The sequence below is a fragment of the Bidens hawaiensis genome, unplaced genomic scaffold, assembly GCF_021521415.1.
Source record: "Bidens hawaiensis isolate Kalapana, Puna unplaced genomic scaffold, B.hawaiensis_p1.1 tig00013345_1, whole genome shotgun sequence".
NCBI classification, from domain to species: domain Eukaryota; kingdom Viridiplantae; phylum Streptophyta; class Magnoliopsida; order Asterales; family Asteraceae; genus Bidens; species Bidens hawaiensis.
The window spans coordinates 177,739-202,424 of record NW_027492131.1 but is presented as its reverse complement, the minus strand read 5'-3'; positions in this window follow the sequence as shown (position 1 = coordinate 202,424).

Sequence of the window (24,686 nt, the reverse complement as noted above, 5' to 3'; positions counted from 1 at the left end):
CCAGACCCTTACAATATCTGTGAGGATAGGGACCAGACCCTCATAATATCTGTGATGTTAGGGACCAGACCCTTATAATATCTGTGATGTTAGGGACCAGACCCTTATAATATCTGTGAGGTTATAGGGCGAAAGGCTCTTTAAAACGTATGATTATGAATGTAAAGAAAGTATGTAAGTAAGAAAGAAAGTATGTAAGTAAGAATGAAGGTATGAGTACTTATGTGTGTATGAAAGAAAGTTATGAGGTTAAGTACGTATGTATGTAATAAGGTATTGTATGGTATTGTATGATTAACTAGAACTCACTCAGCGTAGCTGACTTTTAGTATGCACGCAGGTGAGTAGGATGAGACAGCTGGCTTGAGTGGAGGACACATGGCAGAAGACTAAAGCCTGGCATCTGGAGATCTGATATGTTTTATAAGTTATGTTTTGATTTTGAAAGACAAGAGGAATGTTTTAAGATAGGATTATGAATTGATATGTAATGTTTTATGAAAGTTTTATATTCCGCGTAAAGTTTTTAATTAACTCTGATATTTAGAACTGTGTTTATGAGTAAATCCAACACGAAAGTAGGGTTACCGGTGACGGGGCCTTACACCCTATTCCATTTGAGATCCATTAATTCTAGATCATCATAATCAATCTGATCATAGTCTTCATCAGTCAATTCACTTGTAGCAATCTTGCTACCCACCAAGTTTTCATATCATGTCATGAAAGCACTTAGGAAAGCAAAATTTTGTTCAGCTTCCTTCATGTTGACATTTGGTGGTGCAGTGAAACCATTCGTAGTTGATCCACCAGAATTATCATTAAACCCGGAAGCCTTGAAACATACATTTGGATCACTATAGGAAGATGGTCCCTCTTGTGAAGTTTGAGTGAGAAATGCAGTAATCGGAGCTGCAGAACTACTCAAAGGCACACAACCTCCATATATAGTCGGGTCTAGATTTTCTTTTGATGAATTTTGGCATTTCAAGTCATACTCTCTATCTTCAATCTTTTGCATAAATTCCTTTGTCGTAAGATCTTCATTCTTAAAGAAATAATTTTCTTTAAGTACCATGAGAAACGTCGAATAAGAACTTGGAAGAGCATTTTTCACAGTATCAATCTTATCACTTTCATTCGGTTCCATCTGTAACTTATCATTTCAGCAATCAAATGATTAAATCGAGTCAACATTTCCTCAACAGTCTCACCTTTCAATAGGTTAAAGTTTCTAAATTGAAACTTCATCATTACCTTTTTACTTTCTTCAGTATAACTCATACTTCTCATTCTAATGTGTTGAAACAAGGATGCACAAATTTTAATACTTCCCACTTGATGAAAAATATTGTCAGGTAATGCCATAGTCAAAGTGGAATATGCCTTAGTCTCAATCTATGAAGCTTTCTTCTCCTCTTGTGAATATTGAGTAAATACCTTCAGTGTAAAACCAGTAGTCTTATTACCAACCATCGTCAAGATATCGCGAACAATCATGGTGTACGGACCCTAGATGTGCTCTGAAACATGCTTCCCATTTAGCAAAATCGCTAAATTTAATTAACTGTGGACATTTTGAATGAGATCCAATCTCATTATCGAGATATAACATTTGCTGCATCAACACGTTCTGAGAAGCCAGTGCATGATAACCAGCCATCTTAAACAAATAAAATTTTAAACTTAATAATATTCAAACTTAAAGGATTAACATGAAAACTCTTTAACGAATGGCAAGACGAATGATGAACAATTACGAATGAATGGGACAAATGAACAGTGAAGAATGAGTAACACGAATAGCCTAACGAATGGGTTGACGAAGGGTATGACGAATGACTGACGAATGGGTTGACGAATGAAGTAACGGATAAAGTAACAAATGAGTTACTATGATGAATGAATGTTGATTGGATGACGAATGAGTGAGGACGAATGAAATTTAAATGGCGAATAGCTGATAACGAATTAGCTACAGTAACAAATGAGTTTGTCATTCTGTTGTAACAAACTTAACACGTGGCACGATTCAATTATACTTTAATAACGAATGGGCATCAAGCATATAACGAATAACCAAATTCATTGTAACGAATGATCATGTGAATCTTCAAAACTTCAAGGATGATTTCCAGATCTAAAATTTCCCAGATCCAAACAACAATTCAGACGTCCACAAATTTTTGGATTAATCGATCAAAACTTAATCAAATTTTACAAACTATAGCTTAAACAACTCGTAATCGTCCTGCGAACAAATCCAAACCAATCTGAACATCCATAAGCATTCCGAACCTAGTCTAAAATTCAAATTAAACATAAACAGAAAACTCTATTCCTTTAACACCCAAACTCAACTTAATTCCATTACCGATCAATCCAACAATCCGAATCAACCACCACAAACCTTTCACTATCAAAACCAGACCAATATTTAGTCAAATCAACATCTAATTAACACCTCAAGTACAAATTCAATGAAATCGAAAAACAGAGACTCGGATCTGTAATTAACCAATTAAACTATGAATTAACCTTAAATTCATATTGAATACCTTAATAGAAACATAATCTAACCCTGGTTAAGCTCTAATACCACTTGAGAACACAATAGAGCTTTAATTGATCGAAACCGTCGTATCTGTTGAACACAGGATCTAGTTATTTGATATATGTTTATGTATTTGAGGCTTGATAATATTAATCAAAGTGTTTGGAGGATAATCGGGCAGAGTAACGACATAGGAGAAATAACTTTATAAACACTTAAATTAAACTTAGGCTGAACAACCTATATATAGAAAACGAATGTCATTCGTTACACGTTCCGTAACTAATGGCCTTCATTCGTCATCATTACATAAGTAACCAAAATGCTATAGTGAATGACTCATTCGCTATACCCCATTTGTCAACATTCCATGACAAATGGATACATTACATAACGATTAAGGTTCATTTGTTAAACATCCTTAGTGAATGGACATATAATAATAACAATTAAGGTTCATTCGTTAAACATCCTTCACGAATGAACAATAATAAACACTAATGGTCTCATTTGTTAAATATCCTTAACGAATAAGCCATAACATAACGTATGGGACTTATAATTACTAAACCGCCATTTACATTAAAGTAATAATAATAAATTACATGCACTAACACGATTACAAAAACTCGAGACGAAAAAACCATGCACTAACACAATTGAGTATCCGGGTTCACGAATTGGGTTACGGGTTTGGGTTGTAAAATGGGTAAACGGGTTTGATGATCAAAATAATCAGAAATTGCATTTTAGTCCTTGAAGTTTGGAAGTGGAAACAAACTTGGATAATAGTTCAGTTTAGGGTTAAAGTTATATTATACTGAAAGTTAATTTATATAAACTAATTAAACATAATAAATATATAAGAATAATATAATAATTCTCGATAAACGCGGTAGTTTATTTGATAAAATAACCCTAACATAAAAGCGATCCGGGTAATATAAATTGAAAAAAAAACGAGTTGTTACGCCCATGCCCATCAAGTCCAAATCTATCAATCCCACTTCCTTCAAGCTCCTCTCGTTAATCAAAATAATTCATACTTAACCCAAACTTATCAAATTCCACACCAGCAAGCTCAAGCGTACCAAACATACTCTAATCAAACAACACTTTTGCAACCCGTTCAAGCTCAACTTATTCAAGTAATTCCGAATCAATCTTCCTTCCTACTCAAGCTCTTATGGATCAAATCATTAAAGATTCTCAAGTTCCAAGGTTTCAAGTCACGCGCAATTGTGGTTTCTACCTACAAGAAGACTTTTGTCGCTCGTCGTATACTATCTTATTTAATCTGATTTCTATTTTGTATCGACTATTTAACAATTTTTGGATTGATGTTTTTATGAATTATTGAAGTACTAGTTATTATTTCCTATTGTTATGTCTCTCGAGTAAAGTTTATCCTACCTCCTAAATTAGATGTCTATTCTTCGATTCTTATCCACCCAGATAAATTTGCCAGATAATCTTATTAAAAAAAATAGGTTTATCGAAAGGTTGTTTTACAAAATTCCCCATTTTAAATAACCAAACAATAAATTTTTGTTTATTTAAAAGATGTCTCACTTACAACTCTTTTCCCTAAAATATTTCTATTGAAATTATATTTTCAAAAGTTTTGTAAATCCACACGATGAGACGAATCATCTGGACCATCCCACGATGAAAATAATTATGGTCCTGAAAGTAATTATCCAATTCCTCGCATGGAAATCATAATACGAACATTGTGTGTCATAATATAGAATCTAAAGTAGTTGAGATAACGGTACAAATGAAAAGATGCTAAGGACATAGTGGATACGCCGCTGGTACATCATATATATAAGTGCCCTTATCGGATTTTCATTTGCAGTGTTGCTTCAACTATTCAAAGTTCCACATTATGATTAGTTTTAAATTGTATTTAAATTTTTCCTTTTCTCAAAATTTAATTGTTTTGTTTCGGTAATCTTTAATTTCGGGACGAAATTCTCAAAACTAGGGGATACTGTAACAATTCGGATTTTTCTCATTTATTGCTTTGTAACCGTTACCAGACCCATTTCTATGTTCAGGTTATTTTAAATATCGCGTCTATTGCTGAATTTATTATTTTATTATTTTTTGTTTATTAATTTATTTACTATATAAACAACTTTCAAATATATAGATTTTTTACCCTAAACTACATTCTAAACCATTTTTGTACCCATATACAAAGTTCAAGGACCAAAATGCAAATCTGAAAAAATATTATTATATCTCTTCCACCCATACCCGTAGACCCGTGATACAAATGACTAACTTGTGCCTTAATCTTCGATGTAAACTTAGAATTGATCAAGGCGTACCTTTCCTCTAGTCTAAATGATCACGCTGACGCTCGTAATTAGGAAATAATAATCTTTTTTATACGAATTTACGTATTCATCCAAACCGTCTTAGGGAATTCAGTGTTATGCTATATATGGATCTCAATAATAAAATTAAGCTCGCATAAACAGTCCATTACTCATCGCGAATCAAAGCCCCAATATTAAATAAATTAACATAGCCTGCTTATACCTAAACTGACCCTCGTTGTTGTCGTCTTCTTAACGAACAGTTAAACCTCATTACTTGATCATCTAAGGTAATTTAAACATGTATTGAATTCGTCTTTAGTCAAGCCAACGTAACCCCATGATCAATCGGCCAATTATTTAACGATTTGGCAGATTGATTTCATTAGGGTTCATAATGTAATCTGATTTGGTTTCTATCTGGTTATATAATTTGTTTCTGAGATGTTATCGACTGACTTGGTAGCATAGTTGGTTGTGTGTGGGTGTTTATGGATTTCTAGGCCGGAGGGCGCGGGTTTGATTTCCCTCCAGACCCATTTTGCTTTATTTATTTTTGGAAATTCAATTCAATTAGGTTGGAAGGTGAGACATATATTGAGAGGGTGCAGAACCTTCGTGACCAACTCCGGTTAACCAAGAAGAGCAATCGTTCAGTATCTGATTGTGGTCGTCTTTCAAATCTATTTGTGATCAACTTAGTGCTATTGACCATCCAGTTAACAACATGGATCAAATACATTGGTGTCTTCGTGGATTGGGTCCAACATTTGAAATGTTTTCCTTGCCGGTCTGGTCCATCCATCAAATACCACCGCTATCAGGTCTAACTGCCAAAGCTGAAGTCATGAGCTCTTTGTTCAAGCTCTTCATGGGACTAATTCTCCTTCCGTTGCCTTTTCGGCCCAATGTACTACCCACGGTCACTATAATAATCGTACAGTTCTTCATGGAACCAATCTTTCTATGGTCATGGTGGTTGACTCAGGTGCGATAGATCACATGATCGGGTCTCCGGCCGCTGTCTCGAACCCTTTCCTCAAAAAGGTACTGACCATGTTACATTTGGTAATGGACAAGTCCTTTTTGTTTATCATACCAGTAACTTACAACTTTTCGGTTCTCTTCAATTAAAAGATGAGTTAGTTGTTCCTAATCTTACTAAAAATCTCCTATAGGTTAGAAAACTAACCAAAGACAATGGAGTGCATGTGTTTGTTCTTATATCCTTATTTTTTTATTCATGATCGTCAAACCAAGCAAGTTCTAGCTCAGGGTTGCCGTGAAGGCGACATATATGTTCTTCATACCAAGAATGAAGCTTTAATGGCTTCTTGCCCTAAAGCATTTTATGATATATGGAATTCTAGATTAGGGCACGCTTCCTTCGATGTTGTTACTTTGTTACATAACCGTGGACACTTATCGTTATCTTCTATTTTACTTACACTGAGACGTTGTTCCCCGTGTAAGTTAGCCAAAGCTAAACAGCTACCTTTTGATTATAATAATAAACGGGCCTGCACTCCGTTGGAATTAAAACATTGTGATTTGTGGGGACCCTCACAGGTTAGATCGGTTGACAATTTTTTATATTATGTGGCATTCATAGATCATTTTTCACGCTTTACTTGGATATATCCTTTACGTGCTAAATCAGAATGTTGAAACCCGTTACGGATCTAGCCGCTAATACGATACAACGATTATATACAAGATCTAAACGTTAAATTATTACTTTATTGATAAATATGTGATGAATACATTATGGTGGATGGAAATAACTTATGGAGAGCATAATTTAGATCTAGATCTCTCTCTAAATATGTACATCTACAAATGAGCATGGATATGCCTATTTATAGGCCAAAGCACCAGTTCGTTAACTTATGTCTAATTCGTTATATCTTCATAAACGAATTAGACTCCATTCGTTATGATTCCATAACGAATGATGATAACTTAACGAACCAGCCTCCATTCGTTATATTACATAACGAATGGGATTATAAACTTAACGAACTAGTTCTCATTCGTTATGCTACCATAAAGAATGAGCTTATACCTTAACGAACTAGCTTAGCATATAACGAATGGACCTCATTCGCTATACAAACCATAACGAATGGGCCATTTACAATAAATAAACAATCTAGACTATGTATAACTTATTCGAATGCTACGGACAACCATTTCGTGCACTAACACAGAATTTTTCGAAGCTTTATCAATTTTCAAGCCTTTTGTTCAAACTCAGTTCTCACGAAAAGTTAACATCCTTTAAAGTGATGGTGGAACCGAATTCACTAATTATCGTATACGAACTTTATTTGAACAATATGGAACGTTACATCGTATGTCATGTCCCTACACACCACAACAAAATATGCGTGTTGATTGGAAGCACCGATATATTGTTGAAACTGGTTTGGCAATGATGTTTAATGCCAAATTCACACCAAAATATTGGGTGAATGTTTTCTCCTCGGTCGTATATATTATTAATCAATTACCCACACCTTTACTAAATGACAAATACCCTTTTGAACGTCTATACAATACAACACCCACTTATGCTTCCTTTCGTACATTTGGATGTCGTGTTTACCCACTCTTACGTGACTATGCGGCTAATAAGCTTGCTCCATATAGCCTCCCATGCATTTTTATTGGTCATAGTCCAAAGTTCAAGGGTTATCGTTTCTTGTATCCTTGCCCCTCGCGTGTGTGTCACTCGTCATGCTCGTTTTGATGAAACAAACTTTCCATTTTCTGTTTCGGCTACTGAAAACACCCATCTATTGTCTACAAATCTCCAATTTTTTGTACAACTCATTTCATTCTGCTTCCACTCTCCAACCCAACGCATCACCTCAACCTAGTGTTGTCATAAATCCCACTCCTTAGCCCACCTCCTTTACTCCTTTGTCATGCCCCCTTTGCACTAATGATATTCCTATGCACTCACCTTCACTTAATCCTATTACTCAAACACCCACTCCTCCTACACTCCTTCTAGCATGCCCACTACTTCCACTCTTCCTCCTAAACCACCACCCCGCACCACTCACCCCATGGTTACGCGGGTAAAATCGGGTATGTTTAAACGATGCCATCGAGCTGATTTGACTCACACCACACGTCATCATCTTTATCATGCTTTATTCGCGACTACTGATCATAAGTCATTCCGAACAGCCGTGAAAGAAGAAAAAAGGATGAGTGCTATGTATCGTGAGTCAGATGCTCTTTACCTTAACAATACGTGGATGTTAGTCCCACACACATATAACCATAATGTTATAGGATCAAAATGGGTCTATCAAACCAAGTTTCATTCTGATGGAGCCGTTTACCGTCATAAAGCTCGCCTTGTGGCTCAAGGATATAGCCAAATACCGGGACTTGATTATACTCACACATTTAGTCCAGTTGTCAAGGCAGGCACGATTCGAACAGTTTTGACTTTAGCCGTCATTAACCGGTGGAAAATCCATCAGTTAGATGTTAATAATGCCTTTCTTCATGGGCATCTTACTGAGTGCGTTTATATGGAAAAACCATCGGGGTTTGTCAATCCTCAATTTGCCACTCATGTATGCAAACTTAAGAAAGCTCCATATGGTCTTAAACAAGTGTTAGGGCATAGACTTTTAAGTTGAAGATAGGTTATCCTTATGTAACTTTTGGATCAATTATCCTTGGGATATGATCCAGGTTGCACAGGATCAAGGATCCTAGGTATTAATTGTTTACTAAAAAATGTTTTATTTATGAGACTTAGTCCACTTATTTATCTGCAAGTTCATAAAGTCTCGCACGTGGTCAAAGAGCTACAACGGATCATGGAGAAGTGACGAGATTATAGGACTTATTGTTAGCTTATATTTTGTATTTATTGAGCTTGTGATCAGTTTAGGATGTGCACAACCTACGCATGGTTTACACACTCTAGTTGTTCTAGCTACACTTAGAAATGTTTGTACTCACTAATCGTAATCTCCAACCTTGTAATATCAATTTTTTTATTAATATAGTGGTGATCGAAATTTGTCATCACCTGGGGTTTTGTGTCGGCGATCCGATCAAGATCAAGGGCTTTTCCTCATAAAAAATCACGGTGTCCATCCTTATTTCATTTATATATTCACCATTATTTTACAAGCACTAAACCTCACTATACAAATTTGGTTGTATTATCAATAAGCCGATTTTTAACCAAAACAATTTGGCGCCCGCCGTGGGGCAATTCGTGCTTTAATCAAGAAAATTTCTTATCAATTTTCAACCTTTTCAACCTATTCCATTACCAATGTCCTCTCAACAAACTTCTGCTTCAACAACCATGCCTTCATCAATTTCTCTCTCATCAAAAGCTTCACTGCCAATGCCTCCTCCACCCGTGGGAGTACAAAGAACCAACGCTGATGGAAGCAAGATGCCAACCCCAGTCTTCCAGGGCTAAAGACCACTGCTGCCACTTCTGTTGTAAATTCTAACAATGATGTTTCTGCTATGTTTTCACAGGTTAAGGCATACATGGAGCAGCAGAACAGGACCAACCAGAAGATCCTGCGTGAAATTGAAGATCTTAAGAAGACAAAGAGGCAAGTGGAGGATCAAACTCCCTTGATGCCAATGATGTTGGATTTCACCACTCTAGGATCTGTGGCCCAACATGTTCAAGGATCCTCCATCATTAAACCAGGATCATCCATCCTTCAACTAGGATCTATGGATCGGCATACTCAAGGATCATCGATCCTTCAGCAAGGATCATCCATCCTTCAACTAGGATTCATGGGTCAGCATACTCAAGGATCCTCGATCCTCCAGCAAGGATCATCTATCCTTCAACCAGGATCCATGGGTCAGCATACTAAAGGATCATCGATCCTCCAGCTAGGATCATCCATCCTTCAGCCAGGATCCTCTATCCTTCAACCAGGATCCTCTGGATTGTTTCATCAAGGATCCTTCAACTTTCAACCTCAAAGATCCTTCATGAAGAATCAAGGATCCTCGGGACTTTAACATCAGAGGTTGTCGAAAGTTCATGAGGGAGACTTCATCCCTATGCAGACTATTGCCTCTAGTGGACCAACTATCATAGCTGATGCTTCTTATCATGGATACTCTTCTGGGATAGCAACATATAATCAACAAAGAGGTAACCTATAAAACATATATCTTTAGACCCTAACCTTGGTTCTGTGCAAGATACAAGTATCAATCTAGCCATGGCCAAGGAACCGCAAAAACTGAAGGATATGATCTCCAGTGTTCCGGTAGTGGTTCGACCCATTCCTGAAGTTCCAGAAGGAAGCCATAAGCTATCGAGGTTTTCTCCACCAAATGTGATGCTGAAATTCCGAAACGCTTCCAAAAACCCAACATGAAGATTTACGATTGTAGGTTCCCTGGACGGATCACACGAGATATCCCGATATACACAGGTGCGGAATCCCTGTGTAGATCGTTACGGACGTAGAACACTAACACACGTTATATTAATAACTCAACACGTGATATAATCACAGTTACAGACTCTCGACCTCACGTCACTTGACTCACTGATTTACACGAACTTGAACTCCTTTACTAAACAGTAATCCGTAACCTATATAAATACACGACAACTTCGCCTCAGGCGAAGTTGTCCATAACTTCGATTGTTCAACAAGTTCGCCTAGGCGAACTTGTTATCAACTTCGCTTGGTTAACAAGTTCGCCTAAGCGAACTTGTCAACAACTTCGCTTTAAACAAACAAATACATAAACAATATTACAGACACTAGACATATGAACTACTGACATTTATGCACCAACAGACTCCCCCTTGGCAGTAGCTTCATATCTTGATCTTTCTGCTCTTGTCTCGTAATCCTGTAACTTCAAGCGTGCACTCCTTCTCTAACACACACCGACACAACTCGTTGATACTTTCTTGCTTCGTCCTTCCAAGCTGGAATATAAAAGATTTTCTTCTCGTTAAGCACCTTCAGATCAGCTTGCGATAAGTTAACAAGATGCATCGGATCGTAAACTCTAAGAATCTCTTGTTCATCCTCATCTTCCATCACTGCCTCCGCTGTCTCACAATCAACGAACCACCACTTTAGGTCTTTGAGCACATCCTTGGGCATAAGCTTCATCGGTACTTCTTTAAGGCACCGGATTGGTTTATACTTCATAACCATCCAAGGCTTTCCATCAGCTCTCAAACCTCTATCCTTGTCTTCAACAAGTTTCCCTTTCTGTGGTTTCAACAGCTCAAACTTCTTTTCCTTTATGCTCTCTTTCCATACGATTTTCCCTATGACTCTAGTCATATTATCATCACTTCGATTGATCAACCCCAATCTGGCTAAGTCTTTAACCTCACATTCAGGCAGTGTGTTTAACGATCTCAACATTCTTCTAAGGTACTGAATTCCATCATATCGTTTAATCACGAAGAGCCGCAACTGCTCATCATAAATCCAGCATATAATCCCTTTCTTTGCTTCAGCATAGCCCTTAATATTGTAACTCTTTTTGAACATGGTAGGGACTGCCGGTTTCTTCGTTTTGACGAACCATTGAGCGTATCCTTCCTTCCACCTCGGCTGCTCTTCCCATTCAGTATCTTCAACTGCCGTCTGATCACCCATATCGGCCTTCTCAACCTCTGGAATGTCATGTTCGACATTTTCCTCTAGTATCTCTCCTTCCTCAATCTCAATCTGCTCACCGATCTTCTCAATCACATCACTCGGCAGCACATCCTCATCAAATAACACATCGTCACTGAACATATCATCGTCAAGTTCCCTCAACGCATCAATCACGTCATCATCAACCAACACCACATCATCACCACCAGAACCACCAGCCGCGTCGGCAGACTCCCCCTCAGCTGTGGAATTACCAAGAGCTTGAGAAGTTCTTGGCAGCTTACCACCTGCATCTTTCGATGCATTGGGATCATCGTCTCGGTCATTTCTTCTTTTCGTCCTTAGCTCGTCGCCCTTACAGCTCATCTCCCCCTGAGATGCCAAGAACTCCTTCAAGGCATCTATAATTTTCCCATGCTCAACCAGGAGGGATGACTGTAGTTGATTTGCTTCTACTAGGCGTTGAATAGTCTTCGATTGCTCTGCCACGATCCGCTCTAGTGAAGCTATTCTCTCTGAGTCTGACATAGGCGTAGGCGAGACATCAGAAGCAGGCGTAACCGCAGGTGGTACCATACCTGATAACCCTGCAGTAGTGACGACCGTTGACTCTACAAATCGTGCAGCTACCACCGACTGAGTAAGCGTTGGAGGTGGTAGAGACACAATCTCCGGAGTCGACATCTGGATGGTAGTGGTAGATGGAATGCCAGCAGATGATGTAGCCACCACGGAAACATCCGCAGCGCTTGTACTTGTAACCTGTACAGAAGTAGGAACGATAGACATACCAGACAGTGCAGCCGGAGCAAAACGTACCATCCTTGAAGTCTCTCCAGCTCCCATACCTGCACCTGTCCTTTCCCGTCTTGATCGTCTTATCAGCTTATGTATATCTTCTTCCTCTTCTGACTCATCATCATCCTCCGTTCTCTTTCTCTTCCCAAACGTTCTCTCTCGAGACACCATCAACCGTCTCCCCTCATTCATGATCTCATCTAAATCTGAGTCAGCCATCGACGTAGCTGCTCTAGTAACACTCACACCCGAACCCTGTGCAGCAGAGACCTGCACCTCTTCATGTGTAACAACTTGATCCATATCGAAATAACCTTGACCTCCAAAGACAGCATCAAGATCTATATCCTCGGCAGCCGACACAACAGGCACAGCAGATGCAGCTTGAGTTGCTCTTGCCTGTCGCGGTTGAGGATCTCTGAACTCGTCCCCACCAGCAGGAACATACTCTGGGTTGATTAAAAACCCAAACAGTGGAGTATGACTTGGACGACGTTCAGGGTTGCTCCTCGCACTCGAAGTGCGGCATTGAGCAAAGATACGTTTGCTCACAGATTCCACGTATCTGATCGGTCGTCTCTGAGGTAGATTCGGAGCCACATGGTTCAATATCATCTGGATGAAACGTGGATACATAATGAACCGCTCCCGAGCCATCGCCCTCCTCTGTCTGTCAATCTCGTAAAAGACCATCTGACTAAAACTATAGCGTTTATTGTAAGTCAGTGCAGTCATTGCGGACTGCATGGTCGCACCCATACCGTCAGTGCCCGCCTTCCTTCCTAACATGCAAACTATCATGACGTGCATAAGGAAGCGCCACTGATCAAGTAGAAAACCCTTCCGTCTCTGTGTATCGCCTAATGGACCAGAATAGCCCATTCGGAGAAACGCTCCATCACGAAACGGAGCCACAAACTCAGTTGGGTCGTCCCTCGTCTCTTCTCCAAACCTTAACGCCACCCGAATCTGTTCAGAATTGAACTGAACCTGTTGATTGTTCACAGTCGCTCGCATGACCGGGGGCTCAACACGACAATCGTATTCTACCGTCTGCCAAAAGTCTTCGATATTTGGTAAGGATATCGGCAGAGTGTTCGTGATAGCATGAAAAATCCTCGAGCGTATGAGGAAAGTAATAATCTCGCGGTAATCCTCAACGCCGCTCGCTTCCGGGTCAAGGGTGATGTACATATTGTGACCCGGGAAAAATTGCCGTTGGTTATCACCATCGTCTCCTCCTGCACCTCCAGCACCAGCTACTGCAGCCATATCTGCAACAAACGAACCAAGTTAGATAAACGTTAATGAATAACACAAGTTCGCTGGTTACCATGAGCGAAGTTGTGATAAACTCTGTATAGGCGAAGTTAAAGATGAGGCGAAATTGGGAACAACTTCGCTTCAGCTTTAAGTTCGTCTAATTAATATTAAGTAAAAATGATCTAGGCGAAGTTAATGTTAACTTCGCCTCATCACAACATCGCCTCAGGCGAATTTAAGTTTCAGGCGAAGTTACGGATAACTTCGCCTCAGGCGAACTTAAGCTTCAGGCGAAGTTACGGATAACTTCGCCTAAACCCTAACTTCGCCTGAATCTGAAACGGCGACAGTAAGGTTAATCAAACATCGGAAAATCTCGGATTTTGGTTAAGTTTGAAGATCAAGGATCCCGAAAAACATGGTTTTAAGGTTTTCTAGACGATTAGAATGGTTCTTAACACGTAAACACAAGATTTGAAAATCGGTTTTTAAATTCCGATGGTCCGAGGTTTCGAAATCGGTCCAAACGACCCCTGATTAGCATGAATGAACATGGAATATATGATAAATCGAGATCTCGAACCTTGAATCTTAATGTAATCTGGGAAAAATAACTCGGAATCGAAATAAACAATAAGTTCGCCGGAAAATCAGTAAGTTCGCCGGATAAGTTCGCTGTTTTTTTGAAAAGTGATGAACAGTTTTGGCTGTTGAACATCCTTATATAGGGTCTGGGTTATACAGGCGAAGTTACGGATAACTTCGCCTAGGCGAAGTTATTCACAACTTCGCCTGTTTAACAACATCGCCTATATTTTACAAAATCAAACCTTATAATTTGAACATTTTTCAATTAACTCTTTAAAACTTCCCTTTAAGAAATAAATGACATGATCAATTCTAAGTAACCAGTTAAAAAATCATAAAACTATCTAAGTACAAAAACTTTAAAAGTTTAAAGTATAAGGGATCAAATTTCAGTCTAGTTGGGGACTACCACGTTTTAGAAAAGATCCGAACAGGAATCATACTAACTACGTGACTGTCACATAGATCCGTGTTTAGCTGTATTATGACATATAGAGACAGGTTGTAAGCAGGTATCACTTAAAGTGGTTTTCATCGTGTCTGTGATACGAGTTAGGTTCGATTAAGCCTCAAAATTTAAGTGAGCAATAACTCAGAGATTTTGATCCCTCCTATCTATCCTCAAAGCGTATTTGGCTTTCCCCAAGTCACCCCGAATTGACCTCTACCCATAGTGTCTGATTAAGTTGTAAGTACTCTTCATCTGTTTCCCGTTCTTCTTCTTACTCTAAGATTGAGAAGTCTTGACACCTTCAGCTATAGAATGTTTCAATAACTCAAATTGTTTTTTTTTTTTTTTTTTTTTTAATAATTCACAAATTTACATAGACTTCAGAGTAGTAAACCAACTGCAAGTCCCGAATCTGGATCACTACAGTTTCTTGAAACGCTATCTTCACGGGAATCAGAACACACATGGGCTCGTGTATGACTGGGTAATCGCTTTTCTGCCTATCATTCGGAAAGATATATATGAAGACATGCAAAACTCTTAAGGAGTTTCCACGTAAAATCAAGTAAATTTAGTTTGTATCACATCTACTTTTACGCACCATTAAAAAGTTACCATGACATACAATGACTGTTCTAAAGCCTTTTAAGCCTAATAACTTCACTAGTTAAGCACACAGAATCAGTATAACTATCATTTTCCAAGGTTGGATCAATTTTCTGTTAAACATAGCAAATGAACTTCTTACGAAGTAGTAGACTTGAAAAGTAATTTCATTTCCCATTTCTTTCAAAATTTTAACATTAATCGCCCCGACCAATACAAAGTCTTCAGGTAAACGGCTATCCCGAAGATCCAATGGATCAGCTGGACCGACCACATACTAGTATGTGTCCTTCTAACTAAGTATGATCGACTAATTTTAAGCGAAAGAATGAAAAACTCATCATAAACCGCCCCGGTCACTATCAGTAATCTGGTTAATGGCTATCCTCAAAATCTACAAGTAGAAAATGAGGACCAAAACATATCCGAAGACAAGTCCTTCAAACTGATGTAACCGACATATTTTTAAGCGATAAGTGACGTTTTTTTTTTTTTTTTTTTTTTTTTTAAATATCACAAGAAAAGCATGGTTACTCGGGATTGATCATCCCATTCAGTTCAATAAGGTTTTGAAATCTGGATTTGTCAAACGCTTTAGTATATAAATCAGCGAAATTATCAAGCGTATCCACCTTTTCAATCACAATCAATTTCTTCTCAGCACAATCCCGTATAAAATGATGACGTATGTCAATATGTTTAGTTTTACTATGTTTCACGGGATTGTTAGTTACTGAGATAGCAGCTGTGTTATCAATGCAAATAGGAGTAAGTAAGAAATTCAGACCATAGTCGCACAACTGTTGTTGAATCCAAAGAACCTGAGAGCAGCAGTTGGATGCTGCCATGTATTCTGCGTCACAGGTTGAAATTGCGACTGAAGTCTGCTTCTTGCATTGCCACGACACCAATCTGCCACCAAGAAACTGACATCCTCCAGTTGTTGACTTCCGACTGTGATTGCACCCTCCATAATCAGAATCTGTGTAAGCGACCAGCTCCAAGTCTCCTCCTCTCGGGTACCACAACCCCAGCTTCGGCTTGCCCTTGAGATACCGCAGTATCCTCTTTGCACCTTTCAAATGAGATTCTTTTGGATTTGCCTGAAAACGTGCACAAAGACAAACAGCAAACATTATATCAGGCCTAGATGCAGCTAAGTACATTAAAGAACCTATTATTGCCCGATATTGAGTTGGGTCCACATCTGCATCACCGTCTACTTCAGCACCCAATTTTTGATTGACGCAGATTGGAGTATCATATGGAGAACTGTCCTCCATCTTGAAGCGCTTGAGCACATCATGAACATACTTCGTCTGATGAATGAACAACCCGTCCTTCTTCTGATCAACCTGCAATCCTAGAAAGAAAGTTAGTTCACCCATGGCACTCATTTCAAACCTTTTCTTCATGACGGCTTCAAACTCCTGACACATGGAGACTTTTGACGCAGCAAATATAATGTCATCCACATAGACTTGTACCAGCAGGAAGTCGCTTCCATCTCTTTTGAAGAACAACGTGCTATCAATTTTCCCTCTTTCAAAACCATTTTCGAGCAAGTAATCCGATAAAGTTGAATACCAGGCACAAGGTGCCTGATGTAATCCATACAACGCATTGCTCAACCTGTACACGTGATCTGGAAAGTCTGGGTCAGGAAAACCCGGAGGTTGCTCAACATACACAACTTCATCAACTTTCCCATTCAAAAACACACTCTTCACATCTAGCTGAAATACCTTCATCTTTTCATAAGCAGCAAACGCTAAAAACAATCTTATGGCTTCCAACCTGGCGACAGGAGCGAACACTTCGTTATAATCAATCCCCTCTTGTTGATTAAAACCTTTAACGACTAGCCTCGCCTTGTTTCTTATAATAATCCCCTTATCATCTCTCTTGCACTTAAACACCCATTTTGTGCCTATCGCATGCACATTCTTTGGTTTTTCAACCAAAGTCCAAACTTCCATCTTCTCGAATTGAGCCAACTCTTCTTGCATGGCTTCGACCCACGAGCTGTCCTTCAAAGCCATTTGATAATTCTTCGGTTCAATCTGGCTTATAAAGCAGGTGTACAGGCATTCATTGATTATTCCTGTCTCCTTAATGCTTGTATAAACACAGGTGTGTTCATTCAAGCTACTTCTCGTTTGTACGCCTGAGGACACATCACCAATCACATTATCCAAAGGGTGATCTTTATGAATTCTCGTGGTCGGAACAGAACCGACATGCAAATTATCTTCCAAATTAGAAGAGATCTCGTCAATGGTTGTTTCTGGCTGAGAGTGAAATGGATTGAAAAATTCTTCTTCAGTCGAGGCAGCAGGGGTACCAGTAGAGTTTGATGAGGAAGGTTGACATTTATCAATCAGCTGTCTTTGCAATAGATTTTCTTCCTCATCAAGTATCATCTTCGTCGCAACTCTTTCTTCTTCTTCAGAAATTTCCAAATCTGGTATGTTAAAAGACTTAAAAAGCTTAACATAGTCGAAAAGCTCAGCAGGTCCATTGCTTGGTTTTGGCGGTTGGTAACTTGTGATGTCGGTGTTACACACCACCTCCACCTTGCAGGTCGAAGTATTGAAGACACGTCTGTTGGGAGTACCAACAACATAACCGACTAAGATTCCTTCATCGGCTACTTCGCCAAATTTAGAATTTGTCTTCAAGATCGAACAAGGGGACCCGAATGGTTCAAGACCACTCAAGTTGGGCTTCCTTCCATGCATAAGCTCGTAACACGTTTTACCAAGTCTCTTAACAGTTAACACTCTATTCAGAACATAGCAGGCTGTAGCAACTGCTTCAGCCCAGAACATCACAGGAAGCTTCGAATCTGCCAGCATAGTTCTGGCTCCTTCAATTAAAGTTCGGTTCTTCCTTTCAGCCACTCCATTCTGTTGCGGAGTATACGGAGCGCTGTATTGGTGTTCGATTCCTTTCTGAAGACAGAAGATCTCCATCTCAAAATTCTTGAACTCCGTTCCATTGTCACTCCTGATGAACTTAACTGTTTTACCCATGACGTTCTCAACTTTGGTAATCAAATTCTTCACCATTTGAGCCGTCTCATCTTTCGATTTCAGAAAATATACCCACGAATATCGCGAGTAGTCATCAGTGATCACCAAGCAGTAAGAAGTACCTCCTAGACTTTTTGCATTCACGGGACCGAAGAGATCCATGTGAAGCAGTTCTAGAGTACTGGCAATAAAGTTGACCTTCTTGGTGAGATGGGACTTCTTGTGTTGCTTTCCCTTCTTGCATGCTATACATTTGTCTTCAAAGTTAAAACTTTTCAAGGGAACGCCCATCACAAGTCCATTCCTGACAATGTGGTTCATCTTCCGAAGATGAATGTGCCCCATCCTCCTGTGCCACAGTTCGGATTCCGATTCGCTTGCTTTCGTCATTAAACATGATTCTTCCGTGGCCATTTCAGTAGACCTCATATCCATTACATAAGTATTTGTATCACGTGGAGCTTTCATCACTATCCACTCGTCTGGTATCTGAAAACCAGGCTTCAACACGATCGCCTCATTCTTCGTGAAATGAACAGTGTACTCCTTATCACAAATCTGCGACACACTCAGCAGATTGTGCTTCAACTCTTCTACAAAGTTCACATTCTCAAGAGTCATTTTTCCATTGGACACCGTTCCTCTTCCAGTAATTCTGCGTCCACTTTCACCGGCAAAGCTAACTCTCGCTCCTTGAACAGGTTTTAAGTCGTGCAACAAGTATTTGTTACCCGTCATGTGCCGGGAACAGCCGCTATCTACAATCCAAAGACTGTTGGCAGCCCTGTTCAACTGTTCCTGCACAATAAAGCAAAGGATTAGAATCTAGGGACCCAAGACCAATTGGTCTTGGATCTATATATCCCGTACTTCTGCTTTCCAAAGTTAGCATCTGGATAATTCCTGTCAGTCCTATTAGGAAATCTCCTTGGAAATTGAGTGTGAGGCCTTCCAAACCTATGTGTATTGAAAGTATTATATCTTGAGGTTTGGTTATTAGCATTGTTAAACTGAGGTTTGTTTCTGTGAAAACCTGAATTAGTTACATTTCGGAACTTTGAAGGGTTTTCATTTTTAGCAGTATTAAAATTACCATTAGGCTTATGCTCAGTTTTAATAGGCCTCACACCTCTGAATTTCGGCGTCAGAGGGCAATCTGCAACAAGATGTCCTAACTTATTACACCTAAAACAACACCTATGCTCCATTTTCTTTTCAAAGGTTGTTTTGGATGTCGAGGCTGTGTTACCGGCCGTTCGTCTCACATAAGGTGGGACGTACGGGTTGAGTGGAGTACTCTTTTTATAATTTTTATCTTTTTCTCCACCAGTGGGTAACACTACCTTCTCTTTTGTCTTACCCGATTCGAACAACTTATCCGAATCTGATGAGACTGGACTCGTAACAGAAATTTTCACACTTGAAACAGGCGAACTCGTTTCGCCACTACTAACACTTGGTTCTTTACTCGTAACCTTGATTGGAACTGTCTGAGGAACTTCAAAGTCAACAGATTTCTGAACACTAGGGTTATAAGTATAATTGTGGTTATAAGGTGGTGGAACCTCGTGATAACCAATTCCTCCCCTCTTCGCAGAGGAATCTTGACCACTAACAAGGTGATCAAGAATAGCTGAGGAATTTCTGAACTGTTCAAGTTTTCGGTTCAGTTCCACCACTTTCACCTGGTGGTCAGCAATCTGCTTTTCTCGTTCAGCAATCAGTTTAGTCTTTTCTTCTAAAACCTCATAACTTAGATCAATTACTTCAATTTTTTCAGCAAGTTTTGTTTTTAAGCTTTTAACATCTTTTTCACACGCTTTTATTTTAACTTTGTAACTGTTTTCTCTTGCTTTCATAAAGTGATGATCTTCTTTAAGAGTTTTAAATTCAGCATCTAAACGAACATACTGATCAGTTATGGTAGCAAGTTGCTCAGACAAATTCTCACATTTAGTACAAATAGGTTTAGAACTTACCTCGGAGAGTTGATCATTGTTATCTGCCATGAAAGCTTTTTCCTTACCAGTAGCTTTCTCTTCTCCGGTAATCTTCTCACATTCTTCATTTTCAACCTTAGCCATATTTGCCTGCTCACTAGTTTCATTCGAATGCAGGTTCCAGTTGTATTCACCTGCTTCTCTGGACATCATGGCATTGACTTCTTTACTACTCCCAGTGTGCTGTGCAGACCGGCCTAGACCACGTTCAACTCGCTCGTTTCTGCACTCTTTGGCAAAGTGCCCGTTTTGTTGACAGTTATAGCACCTCACCTTAGACTTGTCGAACCCTGGCCTGCCACCAACAAACTTTCTCCCCGTCTTTCTCATAAACTTCTTCACTCTCCTCACTATCATGGCCATCTGCCTTTGTAAATCCATTTCCTCCAGATCATCAGCATCGATCTGGTCATAGTCTTCATCCAGCATCGCTGGATCAACCACCTTTCCTTGAATATAGTTTTCATATGAAGCAATAAACGAAGCATAGAGGCCAAACTGCTCTTCAGCAGATTTGACGCTCATTGGCATCTTAGAGTAATTATTGCTTGAGGAACTTGAAGATCCACTAATCTTGCTTGCTGTCTGTTGAGTACCACTTGATCCACCGGCTACAAAGCAAACATCCCCATTTGAGTTTACTGACACATGCCCCTCCTGTGAAGACTTGGCACACGACTCGCCCTTCGAGTAGTAGGCGGCAGAATCAGTCTTTGAACTTGAATTTGAGTTTACTTTAGCACCGTACATGCCTGGATCTTGAACCTGATCCATAGATGTCTCTTTTCTGACCATATTAAGCTCAAAAGTTCTGAGCTTGTTGACAGTGGTTTCAAGATCATAAGTAGGGAAGTCCTTGTCTTCCCTCATCAGCACAGTATACATCTCCCATTTTGGTGGGAGGGCATCGAGAAGCTTTTCCACAATCTCTTCTTCTCGGTAGGAAATGGAGTAGTTACTCAATTCAGTCATTAGATGATAATATCGAGTGATAATATCATCAAGAGATTCGTTCTTCAAGTACTTAAAGACTGAAAATTGAGTTTTGAGCAACTTTATCTTTGAAGCCCGAATACCTACATTCCCTTCAAATCTGTTCTCAAGAGCTTCCCAAAGCTCTCTAGCTGATGTATACTTTCTGAACGTATGGAGGATCTCCTGTGGAAGAGCCATTGTGATTGCAGCATGAGCCTTGCTTTCGGCTTCATACATCTTTTTCTCCTCCTCTTCCATTTTACTGTATTTCTTGATTTGGTCTCGACCCTCATACTCCATGACTGGTGGAATATATCCATCTTGGATGCATACCCACATTTTCGCATCCTAGTACTTAACGTATTGTATGAACCGATCCTTCCATGCGACAAAATCGGTTCCCTTCAGCAACCTTGGGGCCTTTGTAGCTGACCCTGCTTCAACTTCCATCTTTACAAGCTCCGAAATGTTGATCGACGACATCCTTCTTGAAGACTAAGAAACCCGAAAAAATTCTGAGTAGGCGAAGTTAAAAAATTTCCTCTGAACAGTACTGTAGGCGAAGTTAAGGATAACTTCGCTTAAGTAATAACTTCGCTGGATCTTTCTTAAATTCGCGTGACTGGGCGAAGTTGAGAATAACTTCGCTTAGGGTAAGCGAACTTAGAAAGTAGGCGAACTTGAAGAAAACTTCGCTGAGCTAGGCGAACTTGAGGAAAACTTCGCTGAGTTAGGCGAAGTTGAGGAGGTAGGCGAAGTTGTAAATAACTTCGCTTCTCCTTATATCTTCGCCGAAACCCTACGTATCCTGACGGCAACTTAGCCTGATGAACAGCAACTTCGCCTGACGAACTCAAACTTTCTGCAGATCTGAAAATCGGATTTTAACGAGGTTTTTGACGGTTTAAAGGCTTGAACACACTGGTAGGAGGCTAGAATGAGCAAAAACACCAAAAACTCGTCTCGTGAATAGTCGAAACGGGACGAATTCTACACCCGCGTGAATATCCCGAACCACACAATCGAGCAAAGGCTCTGATACCAATTGTAGGTTCCCTGGACGGATCACACGAGATATCCCGATATACACAGGTGCGGAATCCCTGTGTAGATCGTTACGGACGTAGAACACAAACACACGAATACGATACGAACAAACACACGTTATATTAATAACTCAACACGTGATATAATCACAGTTACAGACTCTCGACCTCACGTCACTTGACTCACTGATTTACACGAACTTGAACTCCTTTACTAAACAGTAATCTGTAACCTATATAAATACACGACAACTTCGCCTCAGGCGAAGTTGTCCATAACTTCGCTTGTTCAACAAGTTCGCCTAGGCGAACTTGTTAACAACTTCGCTTGGTTAACAAGTTCGCCTAAGCGAGCTTGTCAACAACTTCGCTTTAAACAAACAAATACATAAACAATATTACAGACTCGATTACAGACACTAGACATATGAACTACTGACATTTATGCACCAACAACGATGACTCAACTGATCCAGAGGAGCATGTGGCTCGATACAGGGAAAAAATGGAAATCAATCCCATTCCAGAAAGGCTTAAAGAGGTTGGCCGGTGCAAAGGCGTTGGATCCAAATTAACTGCATCCACTCTTAAATAGGTGCTAAGTCTTCCTACCTACTCTGTTACTTCATTTTCACACTTAGTTAACTTATTCAATAGACAATTTTCTTGTAGTAGAAAATTCGAGAAATTAACTAGTGATTTATATCGCCTTATCCAACTTAGTGATGAATCCATGAGGGATTTTGTCACCAAGTTTGGAAGGAAGGCCTTAGAAATCCCAAAATCTTGACATGGCTACGGCTATTGAGGCATTCAAGATGGGGTTACAAAAGGGCTCCCCATTCTATGATGATCTTGTTATGACCCCTTGCAGGACATTAGATGAAGTAAGGAATAGGTCACTCAGGTTCATAAGACCGGAGGATGGTAAAAGGATCCAAGAGCGGTTGGGAACTCCAACAAAACAGGAGTCACCTAACAAGAAACAAGGATCCTCATTCAGGAACATCAATCCCAAACCATATTCAAAGTTCAACAATCAGAATGTCTGTGCGGTCGAAGAAGACGATGAAGATGAAGATTATCCAAGAATTTCTGAGTATTGTTTCTCTGTTGACACTCATGGCTTGATATGTGCCATGAAGGATCTTGGAGAGAAAGCAAGACGGCCTCAGAAAAATAAGAGGTCACATCCTTCAAGGAGAAGTCCAAATGTTGTGCATTCCATGAAGATTTAGGCCATATGACTGATGACTGTATCGGTCTGAGGAGAGAAATTGGGTATTATTTAAGAAAGGGCCACTTCAAGGAGCTTCTAGGATGAAAGAAATCAAGGATCCAGGATCTTGAACAAATTCCACAAAAAGCAGCTCCACCGCCACCTGATGGACAGATCATCAATTTTATCTCTAGGGTTCAGACATTTGTGGAACCTCATTCTCCTCGGCGAAACGACATGCCAAGGAAACCAAATCGGACAATGGTGAAAGACCCATCAGGACTACCACCTTAACCGATCAAAGGATCATAACCTTTGACGAAAAGAATCACATGCATCTTTAAGATCCTCACCACGATGGTTTGATTATCACTTTGTTTGTTGCTAACCACTATGTTCACAGGATACTCGTAGATGGCGGGATTTCGGTGAACATCATCCAAGCCGATGTACTTGGGAAAATGAATATTCCTGAAACAGAAATCACACCAAGATCATATGTCCTTGTTGGTTTTAGCGGAGAAAGAAAAACACATTGGGGGACATCAAGCTACCTATTTATATTGAGGGATTAAATTCTTTACAAAAATTCTGTGTTATAGATAACTTGTCGTGTTGCAATGTGATTCTTGGAAGGCCATGGAGATGAAAGCAGTAGCTTCCACCTATCATCAATGTATCAAACTCCCAACCCAATGGGGAGTAGTGAAGATAGACAGTGACCAAGCGGAGGCAAGGAACTATTATACTTCCTCTATGAAGCCAGCTGCGAAGCAAACCATCGCATAGCAATCAATGCACAATTCAAGATAGGTACTGGAGGCTCGGGAAAAAGATTTAAAAGAAGTATCATTGGACCCTGAGGATCCAGATGTAAAGGTATACATAGGATCCAATATCCTCAGCAACATTGAAGAGGATTTGGTATCCTTCTTCAAACAAAGGAAGTCCACTTTTGCCTTCAAACACTCTGATATGACAGGTATATCTAAAGATATTGTTACTCATAAATTAGGAATAGATACTTCTATCAGGCATGTCCACCAGAAATGGAGGAAGTTTGCTCTTGAAAGAAATATCATAATCCAGGAAAAAGTTGAAAAACTTCTCAAAGCAGGTATGATACGAGAGGCAAAATATCCTCGATGGTTAGCCAATGTTGTGG